The following is a 20,430-nucleotide window of genomic DNA, read 5'->3' as shown; positions in this document are numbered from 1 at the left end:
AAATGGTAATCAGACAGGAAGTGCAGGAAGACTTAAAAAAAAAAAGGGCAAAGTTAATTAATACTGTTAAAATGTGAATAGAAACTAAACTGAACGAGTTCTTTCTTTTTTTCAAAACCATCCACGGGGGCAGAAAAAAAGATCAGACAAACTAAAATCTGACTAACGTCCCCGAATAGCACCATTAACAGCTCTGAATTAATCTTTATTAGTGAACTAGCATCATCCCAGTGATGAAAGATATTAATTGTAAATTAGAAGACATAATTTGATCAACATGTTCATATCAAGTTTAGACAGTCCCTAATCAGCACTGTATTCAGTCTGTATTGTAGGAGGAGACTCATCTTTAATCACGTGTATTTTGCACACTGTACAATTCTTGCTGCGGACCGCAGACTTAAACTCGTCAAGTGCGTGTTCAAGCCTATCAGTTCTTAAGTCATTCACTATAATCATAATGTACTGTCTCTAGTTCTAAGGCATTCGCGCCACTCTAACACGTTCCCTTTATTTCAAACAAGAGAATGAAAAAAGAAAATCAGATCTGAGGAAAAATGTAAGCGATGAGTCCTGTCAGAGTCGTACATTGTTCTTAAGTGCTGTTCAGCGCAAAACATCACAATTAATTACACTCACTTGCCTGCACATGTCAAAACCTCTGCTAATGTTAATAATTACTAAGCATTTGTGCTGTGTTCTTATATATAAAATACTGCAAGTTTTAATGAATTTTTCTGCAATTTCAATTAACTATTTATTACTTTACTATGTGACTCATGAGCTTTTCACTCTTATTATTATTATTATTATTATTATTATTATTATTGTTAATAATAATAGTAAGTAGCACTGAGGACCAAGTTGTACAAAGGCCAATAGTCGACCCTCCATCTGTACAGCTTCTTCTACAGGTCTGCTGAAGCTCACCTGGACGCAGTGTTTGTCCTCAGATCACTGTCTGGTGGTTGTCCAGCACGGTGTCCAACTTCCCTGTTGTGAATTTATACGTTGAGCTGTAAAGACGTTTCCATAGCTCATATGGCCGAGACCCAGATTATTACCCACAGCTCATTATTTTTAATTACCCTCACATTCCCAATCTGGGTTTAGACAACGCTGCTCTGTGTCAACAATCATTAGCCAATAATGTTGAGTGCTAATCTCTAACGAACAAAAAACAACAGATCTATATGAGAAACTGAAACTGTGTGACTATAGGTACAGTATGGCTCCGTGAGCCGACCTCGTCCGCATTCCACAACTTGACTGTGGGGGGGAAAAAAACCCACCTTGCAGCCCGATTAGGGAAAGCTGAGGCTCTTGCGTGCACAGCGCAGGCAGGTAAACACCCCTCATTAATCCTCGGAGACTCACCGGGGCGATGTTGAAAAGCAGTGCCCACACAGATGGGCGTGCACGCATACATTAGAGCAGAGGTAAACATCCACACGCCCACCTGCACATGATGAAAATGAGAGACAATGAGATTGCCTGAGATTACTAAACTCCGCATGAAAGAGGAGAAAACATTTGCGCACGCTGACACTCTGTTAGGTGAGGGCAGCCGCCCACACCAATAAAAATTAGCATGAAAACCCACTTAGCCGAGAACACGAACTCCCGTTATTGTCACTTCCTTCCAAGTCCTGTGATTTTTACCTTCAACGAGACAATTCAATCCGCCACGGAAGCAAATGACAGACCGCACCGGGTGCGCGGCAAAGAGCCTCCGCTGTGGTACTGTTTAAATACTCATCCGCAACAATGGTATATCTTCAAACAGTCACTGCTTATAGTAAATGCAAGTTCCTGGCCTGCTTTTCAGCATTTGGTAATAGATCTCGCAAGTTACAACTCAATTAAGGCAGTGATCCAAAATAATGAGCGAGGGTGCTTTATGTAGACTGGGGCTAATGCGCGGTAATGAGCGCAACCAGTCTGTAAGAAAAAAAAGAGCAAATTTGCATGTTTTTCCCCGTTCCCGCTCTCTGCTTTTCATTTTCGGACAGTCAACTTTAAATGTATTTTCTTTTCCTTTCATTATGTTCTTCGTAGCAACAACAAATTCCTGCCTTTTCAGAGTATATGTTAATACTTGTCTTCTGTTCCTTCGGCCTCGACGGCTACTGATTGTCTATGTTGTGCTCTTATTGCTGCATCTGGAAACCATTTCTTGGCTTTATGTTCCCTCACAGAAAATCTGCTCTGTATATATAGCTACCGCAAACCCGCTCGGTGTCATGAGTCACCTTAGACGGAAGAGGAATGTGGAACGACACGACCGGCGACCACTTCTTGCCCGCCGCGTCCAAGCTTCTCCGTGACGACGTCAGTCTCGCCTCTGCATTTCCAAGCATTTGTGTCGGCTTGATAATGCGGCAACAAAGTTTGTTAGCCTCGATTTAAGTAGATTTTTCTTCATGTCGGAGCACATAATTACAGGAGCGGTGGGTGAGCGAGTGTTTTTGCATGTGGGAGATAGATACGAAAGACTGAATATATGAATAATTTTGTTGCATGTGTGTGCTTTCGATAAGAAGGGAGCGCGTTCGAGGGGATATGTGGGAAAAAGACACAGCCTGTACGCGGGAATTTGCATAAAAATAAACTCCTTCCTGTCAAGTGAAAAACGATGTGAAATCTTAAATGTATCTGCTGTTGTTTCATTTTTAAAGGTGCATTTTATTTTATTTTTTTAAAAAGGGGAAAGAATCACAGATCCTCTATGACTTTACTTCATTTAAAGAACTCCCGAATTAACAGCTGTGTTGTTTGAAATTGAGTGGATGGCTTAACTATTAATGCATGATATATAATTAACAAGTAATGATTCATTTACATGCCTTACATTAATGTGTCATTTAAATTCATAATAAAAGAAAGGCTCGGATGGATAATTTACAAACTCTGGAACAGTAATTATTTTTGTGTCTGTTTTTGCTAATTATAAGACTGTGAACCAAGCGTGAATGTGCAACAGTCGGAGATTTATTGACAATCAAGCGAGATGCATTTTTCGAAATAACCGACAAATGCACAAATACCCGGGAGAAGCGCTGTACACGTCAAGAACACGAGTCTCTGTATCAAGATCCGAATGATGAACTGTCTGTGAAAATAATGCTGTTATTTGTCAGCAGGCACATCGGCTCATTACGCGGTGACACAAATTTCCCTTGACCCCCTCCCGACTGCACACCACAGGCCACAGGCAACACCTCCTTCTCTCTTCATCTTACTCGCACCCACACTACAGAGAAAGCACAGTGCGGGAAGGCAAGACGGGGCCGTACGAGGAGCAGCATATTTATTCTCACTCGGCTTCCTCCTTCTCTTCCTTGCTTAAACACCCAGCTGGAGCCCAGCCTCTGTTTCTCTGTGTTTTTTTCCCCTCCTTTTTACTTTTGCTCTCTCCCATGGCTGCCAGGGAAAGAATCTCTTTGTTGTTCATACTCCCACCTCCTCCTACCAACTGTGGGTATTTGCCTCTTCAAACTGTCTCCCATTCTCTCTGGACTCTCCCCCTCTGTCTGACTTTATTCCACTGCCTGGCTTCCAGACTCTTCTCTATACCTCCCTCTCAAAACTCTTCTTTTCTTCTATGTCCAATCCAAAAATCCGACAAAAGGCAAAATTACCAGACTCGTAGACAGGCGCGAACAATAGAAAATGTATTTTTTTTAATTTGTAAATGTAAATTTGTTCATATTCATACTCAGGGTCCGTGACCCCTAGGGGTCTGCAGAGGTACTACAGGAGTGGGTCGCAAAATATTTGGTTGATCAGACATTTTATCTATATATATATTTTATATATTTTCCCACACAAATTTATATTTCTTGAAATACACATTAATATAAATCCAACATATTTTAGTAAAGGATAAATGGAGGCAGAAGATGTTATCTTTCAGTCATTTTCACTCATGCATACAGGAGCTGTCTGAATAGAGCACCGTTTTCACACTGAGCGCCACACCTGTCAATCTAAAAGCCTCCTGACCTGCCCCTATCACTGCTGAGCCAATCACGAGGCCGCATATTACATATGACTCTGTCAGGTTCCCCGCAATTGGCCAAAAGAGCCTATTCAGCCCCCAGGTGAAATTAAAACTGTATATAATTAAAAAAACAATATTTGAATCTGCATATCATTTGAATAGCTTAATACTGAATGCAAAATTATAGTAATTATGTATATTTATAATTAGCACTAGGTTGAGTTTAATATAAAACAGATATAGTTCCTATTTAATCGCTCCATCAGTTTGGGGCATGAAAAACGTTGAACAACCCTGCATGAGGGAGCAAACCACAAAGAAAATGACTCCATTTGTGGTGTAAATCCTCGGGTAGAAAGAGGAGCAGGCCAAAACTGAAGCCAGAGAGTCCATTGACTGACATCAGAGCGGGTCAACATGGTCGACAGATGAAATCTTCGTCACTGTTTCACTCTTTTTTGAAAGCATTGATACTAACAGAGCGGGCCAGCTGAGCATTTATAGGCGCTGTGTGAGACACTTGGATAAACGTCAGATTGGACAGAGAATTGATACTGGCAAAAGCCTGAGGGGATGTTTTCTGTATGCACCACAGGACATAAAGCGCCCCGTGTGGAACAATAAGACCACATAAAAAAAAAAACATAAAAAGACTTAACACATTTTTATAAAAGGATTTGCCGAGAGAAACGTTTCCTCTGTCGTATAAGGAATTCGGCATCTTTTCTTTCACAATGCTTTAACAAGTTAATGGAGAAACAGACGCTTCCTTACAGAGGACGACACACCACTGAATCACTGGACGGTCACAAAATGACGGCCTTCGCTGCTGCCGCTGTTGCCAGATCCCGACGCTAACGTTTCGTGACAAATATCCCATCTCACCACCGGTATCAAAACTCCACATGCGTCAAAGAGACTCGTTCAGTTTACCCCAAAGAGCTTTGGAGCTGCTCCTCTGTTCTTCTGCTCGTCCTATTTGCTCAGTTTTGCCCTGCAGCCAGTGGGAGCCAGATTCTGTGCCGCTGCCTGGGCTGGGGAAACAGCCAAGTACCGCTGTCTGCTTGCTGGCGGCAAAAACATTTAAAAAACATAACAAGTGATCAGAAACAGTTACTGGACAACAAAATACTGCACCGAATTGTAAAAGCATTACGTGTTCCTGCACTTTGAGGAAATGGAGAATAAAGCCATTAATATGATGGTTGAAGGACTGTTTCAAGAAAACTACACTAGAGAAAATTTTGCTTCCCTTTTCTGACACAAAAATTACACAATGTTGTTGTCTTGTTTAGGAAAAAAGCCACACCAATGCTTATCTGGATTTACCCTTGCTATCTATTTTTTTAATCCTCTGAATGCAGAAATTAATTTTGTAAATGGAACTTCCTGTTTCTGGTTTCCTGGAGCGTGGTTCATTCTTCATCACTCCCAGAAACCAGCAAATTCATAGAACCCTAGTTACATTCATAACTTTATTTTTTCCACCATACAACACAGTGCCCCCACCCCCCCACCCCCCCACCCCCAAAAAAATGAAAGCTGCTATAAAAAAATTCAAAAACTCCATATAATAAGCTATGTTTAAGCATTCATTGTGTTAACCTTACTCCGAGGATCAGGAGCATATGCATTTTAGCTACAGGCTGAGTTTTAAACAGACAGACAGAAGGTCAGCAGTGAGTCAAGGTCAGTAATAGATAGTCTAAAGCATATTCTTACACGCTTGAGTTCCCAGTAATTGAGTGTAATTAAATCCTGCCGTCCAGAAGGGAGTTAAGCTCCTGGACCTGATTTGAGTTCAAAATGAACAGAGCGATTTAATTCAATCGGAGTATGCGTTATGTGCAGGTGTAAGCGACTCAAAGGGGCTTCCATATCGGAAGTCGAGGCAAATAGATCCAGTCAGACCACATCAATAATACACCGCCTTGTCTGATAGCGCTGAAAGATTAATATCAGAAATAAGACAGCCTTTAATTGATATGACATAACTTCCTCAATGAGCCAAGGCTGGGGAGGTGATGCCCCGTGCTGCAGTAGGGCAGTTATCTAATGTAATATGAAAGGAGACCTTATAAAGGGTCAAGGTGGATGATAAATAATTAATTTACCCTGCTCTCTATGAGTAGTTTGAGATCATTCATCACTAGTCACATTAGTGGCAGGTCATAGGTTGTCCTATGAAATATCTCAGCATCTGCTGGATGAATTAGCACGTGACAAGTGCGATTCCCCCACCTTTTGCAATTAGAATAGCTGAAATGAGTGACAAGTGGTATGTGTGTCTGTCTTTCAATGAATAGTTTCTTAGAGTTACAACAAGCAGACATTTTGCTGTCTTAATTGCAGTCACAGTGGAGTTAAACTCTCCTTACTGTGGCGTTTTAAACGAGGGGCCATCTCTATTCAAAGTAAACCCTCACTCAACTTCACACTACACGTTGTACTATGAGGTCTTCTGCTGATTCTTGCCTTTTACAGTCCACTGAGCCACCAACTAAGACGTACAACGCGGCATTTCTGTTACGGTTGACACTAAAGGTTAAGCATTTGCTTGTTCGTCTGTGCTTCGGTGTTCTACGCGGCGCTTCCCTGACCCTTCCATCAGTAAAAGTCTTTGGATTGGCGCCTTGTCAGATGAAGCTGTCTGACACTGTGGTGCTTATTGATTGACAGTTGTCATGGCAACACTGACGCAATGTGTCACAACATACCGGCATTCCCACTGACTCTACGCCAGCGGGAAGTCAGAACCAGAGTGGTGCATTTGTTTTGCTGAACAACGGGGCAATGGAAATGAAGTTTACATGTATAAATGGAATTTATTTAGATTGATAAAAAACATTTTTATGACAAGTTTATCAATTAATGAAGTCATTTCCAAACAACTTACTAAGGAACCGTGGACACATGTGTTGACCTCACTTTGATAAACACTGATAAACACTTTGATAAACTCTGTACTAAAATCCCTCAACAACTGTTACATAGATTGGAACAAAACTTGGTACAGACACTCGTACCACCCTCAGGTTGAATAGCAATAATTCGGGTGATGCTGTGACTTACTGTTTATCTCGTGGTGGTTGTTAATTTGTCTGATGTGTTGGCCTTCTGGTCAAACACGTGTTGTTATAATTAATGGAGTGTGCATGCAGAAATGGATCTAGTGTTAAATGACAAAGCTGAGCACAGCAAGGTCCAAGTCAGGGGAGACTGTTTGCTGCCAAAGTTGACAAGTATTTCATGCCAGTTTCAATACCCAGGCTCTCATGCTAGTCCTAAACACCATCCAAACACTGTCCGCACTTCTGCTTTCTACTTCTACACTTTCCTGACCATCTGATCATCTGTGTGACTAAAGCAACAACGGTCTGGTTGTTGCCTCATGTTTTAACTGGCTATGAAGTCACAGGCCTATTGAAAATCTCTGTGAGGTTCACGCCTGCATTATTGAAAAGTCACACCCTGCAGCCTTAGTCAGCCTAGAACAGGGGTCTTCAATGTTTTTCAGGCCAAGGACCCCCAAACTACTATATGTGTTCTATATCAAACTCGGCCTAGTGCATGTGGATTTTCACCTGGGGATTAGGAATAGGATCTCGACCAATTGCGAGAAACCTGACAGAGTCGGGGTGTAATATGCAGCCTCGTGATTGGATCAGCAGTGATAGGGGCGGGGCTTACTGTGTACGGGAGGTCTCTGTGGCACTCTGTGTGAAACTCTTAACGTCTTCTGCCTCCATTTATACCATTACTTAAAAATGTTGGATTGCTGTTAATGTGTATTTAAAGAAATTTTAATTTGTGAGGCGGAATTGTGGGTAATTTAATATATATATAGACTGAGAAATACTGATTATCTTTATGATATTCTTGTTATATTTTGGCTAGAAAATCCTGTGCAGTCTGAAACATTTAATTCAATCACTCATTAAGGAGAGGGGCAGGAACGAGGCTGTGAAGACACTTGGAGGACACATAAATTTAGAGTTTTGTTAGTTCAGTAAAATAACATTTAATTAACAGCACAACAAATGGCTGAGAGCCACTGAGCACAGCTGTTCAATGTCAAATCCTCTGACCGCAGTAGGTACGCCGATTGTTAGCGGCGCACTGATTACATTTCTTCATCAAACGCACAAGGAACGACAGGGCCTCGGTTTCTAGTCGACGACTATAATGAATGGTGTCTCAAAAGTGGGTTTGTGTTTTTGAGACGAGTCCATAGCAGTGGTCTGATGTCATGGAAAACATTTCTTTCAAGACTTCCCATATCATGATTACGAGCTCACGAGTTCCATCTGAAGGCCATATTAAATAGTTTTTAACTGCTGGTGTGCACCTTGTACGAGAAACTGTATATATACTATTACTGTTTGATTCCAAGGGATTAATATTTCCCTGAGCAAGGTACCACTGTATTATCAGTTATGTAACAAACAGCCATTACTCATTCATTGGTGATTAGTACAAAGCCCTTAAGAATTCAGATGTGTACACGCAGCTATATAACTTAATTGGAGGCTCTGAAAGGTCATCAAATGTTAGCTTCACGAGTCTACGCTATCCAAAGATAGAAAAGAAAAGTACGAATTTAAAATAGCCCTTGTGTCTGTTCCCTAGGCTTCTGCCCAGAATTCAAATATATAGCCTTGGTTGAAAATATTATTCATTTGATTTATTTGTGGTCCCAACTACAGTAGAAGATATACTTTAATAAGCACACTTTGAGCTTTTCCAAGATAAGTTCAAGAAACCCTGAATGCAAAAATTAATCATTTCTAACTCTACAGGCTGCCTCGCTTATTAGTTAATGGGGGAAAACAAACCAATAATCGTTTCTAATAATATCACGTTACTGTACATTAGATGGTACACTGTAACGGTGTGTGTTCTTCTGTTTCTTGGCAGACGGTCCCCAGGGTATATTTCTCTGATATATGACTTTGAAATGATTACCATCATCATGTTTATGTGCCATTTCAGACCTATAACATCACAGCATGGATCACTCAACCTGTTAAGCTGCTAAGCGTGGCTGAGCTGTTTTCTAATCGCTTGATTAACAAGGGCCCAGGGAGTCAAGTAAACCTAGAGCAGTGGAAACAGCAGACAGCAGCTGCACACTCTATTTTTAATCTCCACCTCTCTGCTTCCCTTCTTCTTCACTGTAAATATTTCTTCAGTTTTTAGATTCTTTGTTTTTTTATTTATAAGATTCCATATTGTGTTTTAGTTTGAGCTTGCAAAAATGTGTGTGTGTGTGTGTGTGTGTGAGTGTGTGTGCAGGACCAACAGAAATATATTATTTGCCGGTGTGATCCCCACCGCTGGGTGTGGCACGCACTGCGCAGAAACTTTATTTTTTCCAGTATTCTGTCTCAGAGACACATGCAGGTAACTTTCAAAGTAGAGAATTCATATGCCTTCCTTAAAAAAAAAAAAAACAAAAAAAAAAGATTTCTGAACTAGTCACAGTCCGCAATGGACAATATTTGGCTGGAGGCACTATGTTGTTATGCTGCTCTACTGAGGTTTCTGGTAGTGCAGCGTACAGGTTGTGGCTCAGTGGGTGGAGGGGGGCTGAGTGCGAACCAGATAGTTGGCAGTTTGATACCCAGTACATGGACCTCATGTCAAAGTGTCCTCGAGCAAGACGCCAATCCCCAAGTTGCTCCCAGCGCTGGGCATTGTTGTCTGAATGCTAAATGTGACCTTGGGTGTAAAACGTGTCGAGTAAACACTGCTGTAAAAGTGTAATATAAAAACAAAGTCATTTACGATTTACCGTTAGCTATTTTGAATGTAAGTGTGAAATAAATGTGCATTGTGGGTATGTGCGGTGTCTGTCAGACAGAGTAAGATAAGATAATCTTGATTTTAACCTCATCGCATTCGCACACATGTTTCTTGTGTTTTGACAGTTCAGAACGTGCCTGCTGGTGTTAAACAATCATGTGCAAATATGTATTTCCATAGCTGGCACTTTTTTTCTATCCGGTCACGATACGTTGCTGACCATCCCTAGGGGTTGGTTTGGCTCATCGAATGACAGTCCTTCCTCAGAGCACGTCTACTTTCATGTGGTCAAACTGTCCAATCACCCCAAAATTCATTTCAATACCAGGATTAATCGGGGTCACACTGAGCGGCCAGTTTCCACTTTTTGAGTTCACTGAACCTTGGGAGGAATCTGGGACACTCGTCGGAAACTAATGTACACATCGGTGAAACGCTCTGATTCCAAACACTCATTGGGTTCAAGACCATGAATGTCTTGCTGTGAGGCTACGGTGGTAAACACTGAGCCTCCCACCGCCTGTGGCGTGTACCATCTAGAAACTGTAGTTTGCATCATCATTAAAATATAAAAATAATAATAAGGCTTAGAAGATACCCTGCTGGTGTTTGCTCTTCACTGGACACTGACTTTAAAGGACTTTAGATCTCTGACCATTAAAAGACAAAAATCTAAAAAATAAATAAATAAATAAAAAACCTTTAAAGGTTATATAAATTAATTTGGATCATGTTCAGTTAAGTATAAATGATAAAAAGGCCAGTAATGCTAAATATGTGCATCCTTTTATTTATTCAGACGACAGAGTGGTATGTTTGATTTTAATTCTCTCACCAAATTCAAGGGCAGATGAACCGCTGTGAATGTAGACAGCCTTCTGTACTGTGAAATATGTGCAAAGCCATGAATCTTTACAGCCTTGAAAACACATTGTCTACATTCTGTATATCAGCCTTCTGTCTTCTTGTGTAAGCTGCCGCCGCCTGTTGTATAACACAAGAATACAAACAAATCAGATAGTATGGTCTCTTTCTACGTCATGAGTACGCATGACATGAAATAATAATGTTATGTCCACATTGTTTTGACATAAGATCTCAGATTTCATCTTTATCTGGTGCAGAGGTCTACACAACAACTTCAGACCTAACAACAGAAATTATTCTGATTTGTTACATCACCTCTCCCGCGCATGTTTGCAGGCAGCAATATCCACATCCTGGAGTGGTGAGTGGCAATTCTTTGCGATTTCATCACAGGACTGGACTCAAACCCCTAGTTTCTATTTTGTAATGTGCGCAGTCAACATTTAAAAATGTGCTCGCAACAATATACATCGAATTATTGGACTATAGTTGACAATGGAGACGCAAGAATAGCAGAGAAAAATTCAATCTGGAACGGAGGTACCAAACAGCTATCCTACATCAGCTCTCCTTCACTCTGTGTGAGATTCCTGGCTTTACCAACTGAGCTAAAGACTGGATTATGCAGCAGAGGCTCTTGCCTCATAGGGCTGAATTTGTTGGGACATTGTGGATACTTAGGGTTAGGGTTAATCTCAAACATTTCTGTTAAAGTTGACATTGATTTGCTCACACCTGTATTTACTTGACTTACTACCATCCAATTCCATTTTATGCCGCATACAACATGGGTCTATGAACAGCAATGTCCGAAAGGAGTTGGTTAGGGTTAGGGTTAGAAGTTGGAGGTGTGCAGCCTGCATCTAGGGTTAGGGTTAGGGTTAGGGTCCCCTGCAGCTCTTCATCTAACAGCTCATGGCAGCTGCTACTTCTTGTTCCGTTACCCCCTGCAATATTTCAAAAGGAAGCCAAAAGATTAGTATAACTAATAAACAGAGTACGTGAGTGTACATAATACTCAAAGCCAAATTGTACTTTACCTCTTAAATACTTTTAACGTGAAACTGCAGCAGCAGGAAGTGTTCAGTTTGCTGGATTCATAAAACACACATCCAACTTGTTATAATGCAGATATACAAACACTGCCATGCTTTCATCAGTGTGCCAGTATCGATTGATCTCACTGGGTGATAGTGAGTTAATATTTATTCAAATTAACATTTTGGAGATGTAGGTGCACTATAGCCACACTGAAAAACTGCAGAATGAATAAAACAGTACAAAATTATAGAGCTGTCATTTCAACAACAGCTTAACAGTCAGACACACTTTCCTTTAGGATTCATATATTATATTATATATTAAGTTTTTACATCACGTATACATCAGATTATAATTCTCTTTTGCCTTCTCCAACCTCTGTATTATTACATCAAGCACCAATCTGTTCCCTTTGATTTTTTTTCTTTTTCGTGCAACGTCCTGCTCTTTTGTTGCTTTTGTTGGCAACAGAGCAGAATTATACGAGCACATCAAACGGCTTTGTCTGAGGCATTTCATTACGTTGTTTCGGGAGGTGAGATATCTGAGCTTGCATCTATCCTGGGACATAAACAGTGATAGATCCACCCCCAGGACGGATGACAGATGGTCAGAAGTGTACACAGACACACACAGATTTTACACCCTGGTTTGTCTGCTGCAGTTTTTACCTCCTGAAAGTGGAGGTGGAACTATCAAAATAAACAGCACAGTAGTCACACAGTAGCATAAATTGGACTTTCTGTTGGGCGGCTCATGGCGGCGCTGATGATTGAAACACACTTAGGTTAGTAGCCTGCTCATTAACTGGCGTGCTTCTCAACAACTTTTCTGTTTACTGTTGCTGGCATCAACCACGGCACCAAAGGCTATGGCGAACACAAATAAAGAAGTGAGCAGTTGGCAGTGGTGGGATTCCATTTCAGGCAAAGCGGAGGATATATTTACCCACTGGAGGGCAAAGCTGTCTTTAATATTTTCAGGATATGACAGTCAACTTTAATAAGTGTGCCTGAAATCTCAGAACCAATTATTTGTTTTTACTATCTAGTCTTCACTTTTTGGCTAACATTGTTTTTACTGCAGCTACTAGCCGCACATTCTCACAGCAATAGGACTATTCTCACACTTTAAAACATTATATTATCATTATTATTTAATTAATTAATATGTAAGGTTGGTGCATTTCAAATGGTTTTTAACCTATTTATCAACCAACTCAGTTCTTTGTTTTTTTGTTAGATTTTTTTTAGAGATTATAAAGAAATCCTCGAGTTAAGTATTTAAAAGTTGCAGTGCAGAACTTAAGCTAAGTTAATCAGCATCAGGAATTTCAAAACAAACCAACAATGATTGTTTGCCAGAGGGCAGCAGGTAAGCTAATGAATATAGCAGCTATGAGTTGGACACAGCCTGTGCCCAAAAAAGAGAAAAAGAAGAGTTACAAATGAAGCTAATGTTCTAAAAGTTCACCTTCTCAAGCAAACTGAATAGATATCATAGAATATAGGACACAATTATGAAAGGTTTCTGATGGGCCTTATAAAAAGAAATAAGCCTATAAAACTATATCCTAGTGCTAAGTTCTCATGGTGCTCTCAGTGGAGACCACCATGAGACAAAAAGGAGCAGATACCCTTGTAATAAAAAAATTGTTGAAAAGTTTCAACCACGTTCTTGTAATTGCTGTTATTGCCTGAAGGGGGAGACAGACGTTTAGCACCATGTTTTTAACCTAAGTTTGGTAAACGGAAATGGATAATGGCGTTTCATGAGTTTTTTTTTTTTTTAGTTTCCTTAGCAAAGAGTGACTTTGTAAAAAGTATAAAAAAAGTCTGATTTGATATTTTGAGTTGTGAATCAAATCGACAAGGCGGCCTTTTATCGGTTTACCTTTTCAAAGCCAAAAATTACTACAAGAAAAGTTAGATTAATGCTGTATTGTAACAGATTACTTGTGCTATGTGTAATCTATACTAGTTAGTTCGACCATAATATACTATATCATCGTGGCAGAATTCTAAATGCCAGCTAATGTCACTGAGCAATGTACTCTCCAGATATTGAAGGTGCTTTTTGGAACCTGGCGCTCACTTTGGGATTGACTTTATGCCAAAATGTCACTGATAATTGTCGTACGGGGACCATGTGGCTCCAGGCACCGGTAACGGCACCTCCAAAAATGCTGTCACAGTCAGAGCAAACCGACGCCTGAATTACAGCACCTCGGAGAAGAGAAAGCAAGAGAAAGAAAAATATTGTCCCTCCTCATCCTGAATGTCATTCCGGGTTACAGGAGACGATCGCACACATAAATGTCCTTGCGTATCTCAAATGCTCGTGCATGTGTAGGTTTGTTGACAGTTAAATGACTCACCAATCAGCCCCGAGCAGATGAACTGCTCCAATTAATCACTGCAGTGTATAAGACTTACAACACCACCCAGTGATACATTAAATTTTTGCCTGCAGCATAAGTAATTGATTTCTTGAAACGGATGCATAGCTCTTTCTTATGGATGTTCAGACGGAAAACTTACTTCATTTTCAGTGTTCACAAGGGGCCTTTCAAGTACACGCAGAGAAACAAATCATCACAGTAGTACCTTTTATATTGTTAATGCCTCTGCACAGCAGTGATAGAACTCAAAGTGAAATGTAAATTCATTATGTCCTCAGACCACCGAGCACAGCAAAAAAACTGAGGACCTGTCTCCCACCGTAGCATACCGTTAGCATTTTATCAAGCGTCCAATATGTGGCATGCTGTGATGTGTTTTGTGCATTTGTTTATTTTCAGATGCACTGTGCTGCTTTAATGAGAAATATACTGTGTTGCTTTCCAAGAAAAAACTAATTTCACACATTAAGAAAGAAGTAGTCACGGGAAAATATATTTAAAAAAAAAACAAAAAAAACAAAACGTATTTGTAATATTCTCATAAAGAATAGTTTACACAGTGAGTAGATGTCTGACTTCAGCTGAAAACCCTGACAACTAGTCTGATAATTATGACAGTGTAGTTGGTTTTGTGGTGCGTGTTATTTTGTGTTTTTAAAGCGTAAATATTCCCATAATGAAGAAAAAAACGATTGTTTCTCTTTAAACCTCTTGTTCACAAGGGGCCTCATTATTCAGTAGAAGTGGTGAGACACACGTAGCAAAACAGAAAGTGTCTTCTACTTCAACAACTTATGCCGCAGAAACTTTTTTTCTGACAGAGTCTTTGACCTCTCATTAACCTGTATAGATGATCTCTATTTACGTCTGTCACACTGAATCAATAAAATGTAAGAGTAACATAAATACAAATATCTCAGTGCTACAGAAAGGTAAATACCAGCAGAGGTAGTAAATCTGAAATTTTAAAAAGACACAATTTGAATACCTCAAGTTGATCTCAAGTTTCCTCTCAGTACAAGTAACATGCATGCTTAGCACATTGACTGTATATAGATACTATGGACAAACCTTGAAAATGAAGCCCAAAGTGGGCGGAGCCCACAGCCGCCATGTTGGATGGGCTTCACTCCGCCCACACTCGGTTACTCCATATATGGACATGGGAGTCTTGCTGGGGTGGGGCTAAAGCAGCCTGAACGTTGAGACCCACCCATCATCATTGCCCACATCTCTGCTGCTTGTTAGCTCAGGCTACCGCCGGAAAACCCTTAATTATGTAGAATTTTAAACCTTAATTAAAAAATAAACAAACGCGTTAGAGAAAATTTCACACCCTGTACAGTTGTCATTAATAATGAAATAAACTATTGAGACCACAATCGTTTTTTGTACCGAGCTGTAAACATGTTTAATAATGCTGTAAAGTTGGGCTTTTTAACATGGGGGGTCTATGGGGATTTGCACCCTTTTGGAGTGCATTGGGAGTTGTGCCTATACAGAGACCATATATACTGGGATTAAACAGTGAGGACAATATTACATACAATCATAGAAAGAGGTGAAGGTGACTGTTGCCACTCCTACTTGATGTAACATCTCCATTATATTCCTGATGCAGTGCTGTGCCATGATGGGTTGTGTTACACCACAAAACATTATTTGTCTCCCATTACCTATAGAAAGGTTCAGGTCATCCTCTGACTCCAGGCTAACGACTTTAATCCACTCTCAGTCAGACCGTCACAGCTTTTGATCTGGTCATAGGAAACAAACGGCAGTGTTTCCTGTCCTCTGTCTGTTATTACGCCAACCTTCATCCAACCATCCATTGTTATCGGGCACTTATCCACGAACTAGGTCAAGGTGGCAACACTTCAAACAAGATAGTCCAGACATTCTGCTCCTCGGCAGTGTTTTCAAATTCCTTTAGGAGGATCCCGAGGTCTTACAATAACAGATAAGATAATGTCTTTAGTGTGTTTTGAGTTGATCCTGGAGGGTCTTACGAGTTGGACATGCCCAGATAACCTCTGAAAGATGTCTGAAGAAGAAGTTCCTAAGCTGCTTCTTCAGACACGTAGTTGTACATGAATGACTAACTCCCTTTTCTTCCCCCACGTCTCAAATGTACTACGCTCTTTGTCAAAGAACTTTACACTGAAAGCCCAAAGAATGAAAAACAAACTCTTAAGTACTTTATTGTGACTGATAAATACATCTTCTTCGTCTAACTCTAAAATAATTTCAGCAATTTTCCACTTTTTGAAAACTCTGACAGAGTATCAGCTGAATGGAACAATAAAGAAAGGAAGAAATAATCCAGCCTCATACAATGCGGCTTTCAGGAGTTCACTTCGCAGCAAAAATTGCTTCTCATTTTTTATACATTTTATAGTGATGTGCGTCATGCTGCACATTACGCAACCATGAGAACAAAAAATCAGCATATCAACGGCAGGTTTGAAGGGTGCGTGGTGACAAACCAGAAACAGGAAAAAGGCAATTCAACAACCCTCACATTAACGTCCTAACATAAGGGCTCTCAAGTAGAAGGCCACGAGTAGAGGTCTGTTTTTAGGAGGGGTTGTTTGACGAAGTAAAATAGAAGTGCGGAGGGGGTCACTGTCTGGGTGAGGCTGACGTGGATGGCAGACACCCTCAAGGTAATACAGACCTGTCACTCTATGACAGTGATGGAGTGACTCTTTAAAGCCACGTATGGGAGCGGAATTAAATTCATTAGTGCCTAAGTGGACTGAAAAGGGGTTCATCTCTTGTGTGTGACTAGTCTTAAACAGCAGCGCGTGTACTGGTACGTCTTTTACGTCACAATCCAGGGTTATATCTAGATGCCTCGGATTGATTGAGTGTGCCTGTGTTATGTCGACGGAATAATACACAAAGTTTTTAGATCGTATGGATTTTGGATAGTGGAGCTGCTCCAATTCCATTTTGTTCGTTACGGTTTAAAATAAAATGACAGGTTTTACTTTGATTTATTGCACTAAGCATATCAAATGTTTTACTGGCAAAATCCAATACTACAGATACATTAGGTTTAACTGACTGATAACTTTTTTTTCCTGTTCTTTCCTGTGTCTGTCTTGCGTGTCGCTGCTTTGCATTTTAAGCTCTTCACAACTCGTTTTCGGTGTTAAATGAGATGCTTAGCATCAGCGCTAAGGACATAGGCTGCCCTTCATTAACATTACACAGCACGTACTGATACCCCTCAACATGACTCGCCGTGTGACGCTGCCAGATGATACCAGGCTGTTGCTGCTTGCTCCCAGTGTACCTCATACTTTGTTTTTTTTTTGTTGTGTTTTTTAACTTGGCAAACTCTTAGTCATATTTGTGTGCCTGCTGCCATACAGAAGTGATTAACAGAAGCAAAACCCGATTAGGAGTACACCAGAATTAGCAACAGATCAAACGTTCTCAGCACACCAGATTTTTATCTCCAGTTATTTCATGTTAAAAGTTAGTTTTCCATTGCTTCCAACTTTAAGTTGCTAATAATAACATTAATTCTTGCCAGCAAACGTTATAGCACCATCCATGACACCGGCTCCTTTAACCTCCGTCACAGAGCCTGATGACAGGTGAAACAACAAAACCTTGATGAGTCCATCTGTGTTTTTTTTTTTTTTTTTTTGGGGCCATTAAGGCACCAAAACAAACTTGAAGCTTAATGATCTTAATTAAGACCTCCGATTACAAACCCACACCCCAGACTCATGATGAGTGAAAGGAACCTGCAGACATAAAACTTCAAGACCACATCATTTTATTGTTTTGAATATGATAGTAAATGACAGTGATGGAAAATGTGGAAGATAAAGCCTTAAAACAGCCAAAATCAAAGCTTCTTTTTTTTTTTTTTTTTTTTTTAATTATTTTTACAAATACACTATGGTGATTTGGTAATTAAAACTTTAATTAATTCGATATGATTGTAGGGGTCTTGTATAGAATGCATTGAGCTCATTACGCAGTAATTATGTGCAATTTGAAGTCTATTTCACAGTTGAGCAGCCCACTGAACTTTGTCTCCCTCTGCTCGCATGTTTGCTGTTTAATGCCACAGCGAGGAGCAATGAACTCTGGGTAAATTCTGAGTGGGACCAGCCGGGCAAATGTTCATTACCAGATCCAGTTCTGGTCCAGCTGGAGTGATTAAAAAGGCTTAAAGTCTAAATTTACCATCATCAGTTTATGAAACATCAGGTGCCTAACGGATTAATCCTGCCCTGTGTTAGGCTGTGTCATGCACACATAAGTAAAATGGGAGCAATGTCTTCAGGTGTGTTTCACAAGTTGAATGGCATCTGCATTAACTATCAACAGGAGGGTGAGCGTGTAGGCACAATATCATTGCGTCTGAGCACCCTGAGTGTATGTATACTGTGCAGTTGAGTGTACAAGTGTGACAAATTGATGAAAGACGGTGCTGTCATTTTAGATTAAGTGTACTGGCAAGCCTCAGCGCTTGACTCCATTTGATCAAAACTCCCACACACCTGCCGGTTATATACCTCAGTGCTTCTCGAGCCCTGAGGAGAAACCGTGTGCTTTTACAGCATATATTCCAAAGTGATCCCATTGTCTTCCACACTAAATATCTTTAATTGAGCATTGTTTCAGGGACTGTGAGGGTTATCATTCTGGATGTAGAAAGTGCAGACATTAGTGTCTAAATGTATGCATGCCTAGTGAAGACGGGTACATGTCTGCTGATGTGGAAATGGAAAACATTATGTAAAACCTTAGATTACCTTAACTTAGATAGACTTTAATTATCCACAAAGGAAATTGCTTGGTCACAGTATGTTACTGAAGTTTCTTTCACAAACAAACCAATTAACCCTCATATAATAAGTGTGTTGCTTTGCCGCACGCCTTTTTGAACAGTACCAGTAATTTAAGTTACTTATTGGAAATATTTTTTATTTTTCTGTCCTTTGATTCTTTTTCAATTGTAAATGCATTTGAGGCATTTTCTTTTCTCGTGAATGACTGAAATAAATCAAACTGTACATATCTTAATATTGATTAAATTCTAACTTTCAACATAGCTAAGTGTATTAGGGACAGTGAATCTCCGAGTCATCTGATGGCGCGGGTACTCCCAAATTAGCGAGATGTCTGACCCTGATGAGAAGCACACAACATCTAACCTTGGATGAATGGATGTTGATGGGAGTGAAGTGCCCTGTTAGCTTCTCTCCTGCAAATTTTGCAGCGTGCAGCCCCCCAGAGACTGAATGGGCTCTCGGCCAATTGCAGGGAACCTATCAAAGTGTGATGTGCAGCCTTGTGATTGGCTCAACAATGATAGGGGCGGGACGTACTGTGTACAGGAGGCTTGGGTTGACAGGTGTGAAAAGGTGCGCTATACAGATATATATATATATAAAATGTCTAATCAACCAAAATTTTGCAACCCCCTCTGAGGTACCTCCGCGGACCCCCTAGGGGTCTCGGACCCCCTGTTGGAGACGTACGGTTTAGGATTTTATGTCCTAGTGTGGATGAAAAGTTTGCTGCAAATGATTCCGTGTTTATTTCAAGCTATACGAGCCGTTTACTTAGACACAGTGAATACTGCTTTAATGCCTAATGAGGCCAGAGTCAACAGAGTTTAAGTCTGGTATCACTCCCTTTAAGTTACATCATATGTGTTTCATATAGAGCAGAAAATATCTCTGCATGCTGTTGCATAATCTCACAATTATCCAGGGCCATTTTGTTGTAAACAAGAGACGAGCTCAGATGTGGACGCTCTTCTGTCCATCACCCCATAAAGCCGAGGATATTTGTGTGGCTCCCAGGCTAACTGCTTTCAATAAGTCAAGGTAAAACATTTTTTTATTATTATTATTATTTACCTTGCATCACGCATTTGCAGTATCGGAGCAACTGATCACGCTTAAAACAACCTGTTGTCGTGGAGTGATGCAAACTTCAAATGATGAATGCATTTGACCAAAAGAAAATAAAGGATTCGCTTGAATGCAGGAATACAAGATCTTGAAAAGTGAGAGAGGCAATTGGTCCTTAATCATGTGGGTAGAAAAATACAAACGGAGAGTGGTCGGGGAGATAAAAGCTGTATGATTTATTTGTTACACAGAGCTCAAGGTGAATTCATAAACCACAATAATGCTTTCGATAGCTTCCTATTATCCACGACTTCTTCTTTAAAAGCTCATATTCGATGTTCTAGGCCAGAAACATCTAGGCTGCTGCAGAGCTTGTAAAAACAGCTTCTGTATCTGAGAGGATGATGGTGATGATGGAAAATTTT

Source organism: Mugil cephalus, chromosome 19 (assembly GCF_022458985.1).
Source record: "Mugil cephalus isolate CIBA_MC_2020 chromosome 19, CIBA_Mcephalus_1.1, whole genome shotgun sequence".
In the NCBI taxonomy this organism is placed as follows: Eukaryota; Metazoa; Chordata; class Actinopteri; order Mugiliformes; family Mugilidae; genus Mugil; species Mugil cephalus.
Note: the sequence above shows the minus strand (reverse complement) of the source record.